Genomic DNA, 5,943 nt, shown 5'->3' on the forward strand with positions numbered 1-5,943 from the left:
AAGAAACAATTCCAACACAACTAAAACATCTTTGACTAATAATTTTCCATACTTTATGAGTACAACAAAGACGCTATATATAAGCTAACATTAACCACTTGAAACTAGATAGTAGGAGACTTTAACTGACCCACTAACTGACCTCCATTAACTATTCCACTAACTAAAACAATCTGCTCCTATGATTAAGTCGTGCACACGGCACACCTCCACTAACAAAAGCATCCTAAATATTAATAACTACCACATGTTGCTAAACTATAGGAACTAGTTTTGAATAAGTCACTCAACACTTTCACGCATGGAAAACGGTGAGTCGCAAGAAGAAGAAACCAAACCCAGTAGCAACCAAAGCAATCTTCATACACAACCTTCCTCGGAACTTCAAAACTACCGATGTTGAATCCCTTCTTCATGGATATGGATCGATCATGAATATCTATATTGCTCACTATGTCAAAACCAATCGGTGATATAAATTTGCCTTTGTGAATTTGCGAATACAAGATTTCTGAGTGCAATTCATCAGCTAAATAACCGAAATATTGGCAACCTCCACATTGTTCTCCAGCATGCCAAATACGAAGGATGTCCACCCCTGAACACCAACAAAAATCTCCTTCCTCTTCCCAACCTATCCCTGTAAAAGTTCATCAGCCAAAACCAATCATTTCCAAGAGAGATCACAGGACATATTAAAAAGTAGCACACCGTAAACCTCAAAAAAAAAAAAAAAAAAAAAAAAAAAAACTACCTCCTCTCCAAAATGCAGCCTCCGCACCGCTTCAAGCAAATCAATCACCCAAACCTCACCCACTCCCCAAATGTCCCAAAAGCTCCAAGCCCTATAATTATTTCCCCCTCTTCCATGAATGAAACCAGTGTTGGAATTATAATCTAAGAGATGAAAGAGAGGAAAAGAACAATTTATATATTCAATTCAATCAAAGCTTACAACAATAGAAAAGCCTTATATAAGCATACAATAACAAACAATAACTAAAAATTAGGAAATGCTAATAGAAATCATGGCCACCGTTTAACACCTTAACTCAACCAAATACTGACTAATACATTTCTAACTTAAGGCACGTAACCCCTAACTACATCTAACTCCACATATCAGATAAGATACTAAGCAGCCTAAGAAACACATATTCCTATCCTAAAATACATGAACTACTTTGAATCAATCATTTAACATTCCCCCTTGATTCAAAGTCTCATACAAGGACTAAACTTTCCTACTGACTTCAACATAATTACATATTGCCATGGACTTCAACTTGGACTTGACATACTTCGATCTCAACAAGAACACTTAACCACACACTCGACTTTAGAAGAACTTGCTCTCGTTCTCTTCAAATTTCACATCTTGCTGCTAGACATTTTAATTTGTGATGCACTTCTCATCACTCACACAATATTGTTAATGCACATCCTCACCAACAAGATATTGTCGGAGCACTTCTCTCCATTAACATGGAAGCACTTTCCTTGCTAATGTAATGCACTTCTCATTACCAACTTTAAATTTATTGATGCACTTCTCATGAACCTTCAATAAATGGAGCACTTCTCTCCATAAATTCTATTTGACGTAGTCTTGCAAATTTGACCACATCCACTACAACTTCGAAAACCGTCTATGCGTTGAGTACGACTTCCACACACTCATAAAGATTACTCGATCTTCAACTCAACAATTTTTTATGCCCTCTTTTTCACAGGATTAATTTTTTTTAATACTCTCTTTTTTCTCTCTTTTTTTTTTTTTTTGCTTCATCTCTTTCCCTTTGTGGGATCTAACCTGAAGCTCTTGATACCATGTTGAATTTAGAGACAATACGAAACGGGCCTAGGTGACCCGAACAAGGAGGAGGAGAGTTTAGCCCACTTACAGGCTAGGAGGTTCCATCCTAAAATCAATTGGTGATAGGAGGAGTAACTCCTAAGCATATAAAGTGTAACAATCTCTCCACTTTCTCCAATGTGGGACACTCACAAGTGGACTTTCAATTGGTTTCAACACACCCCGTCACTTGTGAGTGTCCCTAGAAATTCAGTGCTAACTGGGAAGCTTTTAGGGGATGGACATCCTATCGAGGTAAATCATTATCCAGTAGCGACCAAATACCCAGTTTAGACGAGACCCGCAACTCGGACTCTACCACAATAAGAATCCGCTTTTATAGCGTCTGAATTTAGCGTCCGACATACAAGTGGACGGTAAATTCAAAATTAGCGTCTGATATATAACAGACGCAGATTAGCGTCTGCTTTCTTTTTTTTAGCGTCCGTTTTTGTAAACAGACGCTAATTAGCATCCGTTTACAAAAACGGACACTAATTATCGTCCGTTAAGTAAATTAGCGTCTGATTGGCAGAAGCTAATTTATTGGTCTTACCAAGATCAATCGACCGCTCCCTCAAACCGTCCAATTGTCCTTAATAAGAAATAAAATCCTCTCTCACTCAATTCTATCTCACTCAATTCTCTCTCTCCTTAATTCTTTCCTCTGTCTAACTCTTCATCTCCCTCAATTCTTTCCTCAGATCTGTTATTTCGTTATATCTCTCATTTAGATCTGGTATTTTCGTTTAGTTGATTGTGGTTAGGGTTTTTTCAGTTGGTTGCATCATCGCCGCTTCTGTGATGTGAAATTGAAGGCTATACTTAAGTTCTTGAATGAAAAGATTAGTTCTTTAGGTTTTCTTTAACGAATCTTGAATGAAAGAATGTATTTTTTTGTGTTCTTGGTTGATTCTTTAACCAAGAAAGTGAATCTTGAATGTTAATTCAAGAGTTAGGTTCGAACATCCTATGCCTCACGCACAAGAAGTTCAAGGATATGAAATTATCAACTCCTAACCAAGGGTGATAATAACTGGATTTGCATTCACTGCTTAAACTTGGATTCACTCCGAAAACGTTAATTCCACAAGGAATAGGTTAAACTCAAAACATCAATACACTTTATTATTATGGCCGAAATAGCCTATTTATACTACAAGATTTCCTAAACCTACTAGGACTAGTAAAGCTTAAAGATAACAACTAATAACTTATCTATCTTTATCTTAAGGATAAAGACAAATAACAAACTAACCACTAACTATATCACACGCCTAACTATATCACACGCCTAATATAAGATAAATACTAAGACTTAATGATAAGGAATTAGACTCCTAAGTATAATAGGATTCCTTTATTACTTAACTCAATTTTAGTAATTAAAAAACAATTAAACTACCTAGATGTCCTAACAGAACTAGGAGTCTTCATTAAATGATCTTATCCACGCATCATAATCCCCTTGTAGAAAAAAACTTGTCTCAAGTTTTGTCGTAGCCAAGCAATCATCCACTCGCGAAAGCCATGATCCATTAATTTAAGTTCATGGATGAAAAACAGCAGTAGAATACACAACTCTATTGGACGTGTGTTGCCAAGAATTACCGCATGACAACAAAAATTAGCAGGAGTAGGGCCATATGGTGGTACCCAACACTTCCTTGGAGCTTTAGTCGTACATGGTGCATTCAAGATCGGACCTTTGGTGGTGGTACAAGCCAAAGGCGCAATCGTTAAGTCGTCTTGAATGTCAAAGGATGGCACTTGGGGAGTGGGACAATTCAAAGATTCATGATGGACGGTAGCTTGATCCAACGAGGGAACTATAGAAACGAAACTATCCAAAGATAACTTACCCTCTTCAATCGCTGGTGCAAAGAACAATGCATGTTCTTCCTTAGAAACGTAATCTTCATTAGGGCATTGATATTCTTTGTGACCAAGACCTTGACACTTCAAACAATGAATCCATGTATCCAGGGGATGCAAAAGATCATAAATATCTTTCTTAGCCTTTTCAATTCGTTTATAAGCCTCTAAGAACTCAGTCGAGACATTCATGTCCATAATTCTCAAACTGACAGAAAATTGCTCAGAAAATACATCTGAAATTTGTACCCCAAAACGCAATCAAAACACCTCGAAAATTTATGAAATTTTATATCCAGGTAGCCTTATGTGTTTGCAACACTAGACCAAAATTTCATCACAAAATTCCAAGCCAATAGTTTGCAGTTTTAATTCTCCCAACACTGTGCCAGATTTATCCGATTTCTGACCAATTCGAAAGATCAGTCTCGAATATATATCAAATCAACTCGAAACCTTACGAAATTTTAGGATAGAAAACTAGACAAATATTAGTCCAATTTAGGATCAAGAATTACCCAAAAATTCGCTCGGAGGTGGGAGAACAAATCTTTCAAAGTTACCTCAAAAACTGACTGTTACGGGAGGTTTTCTTCTTGCACGAGTTATAACCTTCTAATTTCAATGAAACACCTTTATGATCCCAGCAGCCACACCAATTGATGTGAAATTGAAGGCTATACTTAAGTTCTTGAATGAAAAGATTAGTTCTTTAGGTTTTCTTTAACGAATCTTGAATGAAAGAATGTATTTTTTTGTGTTCTTGGTTGATTCTTTAACCAAGAAAGTGAATCTTGAATGTTAATTCAAGAGTTAGGTTCGAACATCCTATGCCTCACGCACAAGAAGTTCAAGGATATGAAATTATCAACTCCTAACCAAGGGTGATAATAACTGGATTTGCATTCACTGCTTAAACTTGGATTCACTCCGAAAACGTTAATTCCACAAGGAATAGGTTAAACTGAAAACATCAACACACTTTATTATTATGGCCGAAATAGCCTATTTATACTACAAGATTTCCTAAACCTACTAGGACTAGTAAAGCTTAAAGATAACAACTAATAACTTATCTATCTTTATCTTAAGGATAAAGACAAATAACAAACTAACCACTAACTAGATCACACGCCTAACTATATCACACGCCTAATATAAGATAAATACTAATACTTAATGATAAGGAATTAGACTCCTAAGTATAATAGGATTCCTTTATTACTTAACTCAATTTTAGTAATTAAAAAACAATTAAACTACCTAGATGTCCTAACAGAACTAGGAGTCTTCATTAAATGATCTTATCCACGCATCATTCTGTCTCTGAGCATCATCGCCGTCTTCAAGCATCACCGCCGCTTCTTTATCAGGTATATTTTATTTTATTTTTAATTGTCGTTTGAATTTTCATTTTTGGATTTTCAGTTTTCGAATTCTAATTTTTTTGGATTTTCATTTTTCAATTTTCGTTTCTGAATTTTCGTTTTTGGATTTTCGTTTTTCAATTTTCAATTTTTTAATTTTCGCTTTTTAAATTTTCAGTTTCATAATTTTCGTTTTTTGAATTTTCATTTTTGGTTTTAAATTTTCAGTTTTTGAATTATCGCTTTTTAAATTTTTAGTTTTTGAGTTTTTGTTTTCAGTTTTCGTTTTTGGATCTTCGTTTTCGCTGTTGTTTTGGTTTGGGTTTTTGGATCTGTTGTTTTGGTTTGGGTGGGTCTGTTCGTGGGGTTGTTCGGGGAGGGTGGTGCTTTCCGGCTCGTTACAGTATTGAAAGAAGTGGACTTCAATACTGTATGTAAACCTGATCTCTATGTTTATTTGGAAGTCTGTTTAGTGTTTACAGGTGGTTTTCTAACTTCTTATTTTGTTGGTGCAGGCAACTCTATCTGATATACTCCGACTGCTTGGTATACTACATCTGCCTCTTATTTGTTTTCACTCTCATCTCATACAACATGACATATGTGTATGTGCGGCTTGTCTCGGGCCTAACTGGCTATAGGGTTACAATGAAAAAAGCCAACGTAGTTGGTGGTTCATGGTTGTAGGAAGTCATGTTCATATAAAATTGAATTTGGAGCTTTGTGGTGGTTCTTTCAATATATTTTTCTAGAACTAAATTGAATTCATTAATGTATAAAGTGAATTTACTTATTTGTGCTGAACTAAATTGATGCTAAGTATGTTCTGCTGCCGTGAATTTTGTC

General features: G+C 35.7%; 1 long non-coding RNA gene across 1 annotated transcript in view; it reads left to right on the plus strand.

Annotated features, from left to right (window-relative positions):
- Positions 1–5,109: 5,109 nt before the first annotated feature.
- Positions 5,110–5,943, plus strand: part of LOC109133902 (uncharacterized) — a 3,334-nt gene continuing 2,500 nt past the window's right edge. Inside the window, exon 1 of the long non-coding RNA XR_008967747.1 lies at positions 5,110–5,643. This is a non-coding gene — a long non-coding RNA (uncharacterized LOC109133902). The remainder of the gene's footprint in view (positions 5,644–5,943) is intronic.

The sequence above is a fragment of the Beta vulgaris genome, chromosome 9 (genome assembly GCF_026745355.1).
Source record: "Beta vulgaris subsp. vulgaris cultivar EL10 chromosome 9, EL10.2, whole genome shotgun sequence".
NCBI classification, from domain to species: Eukaryota; Viridiplantae; Streptophyta; class Magnoliopsida; order Caryophyllales; family Amaranthaceae; genus Beta; species Beta vulgaris.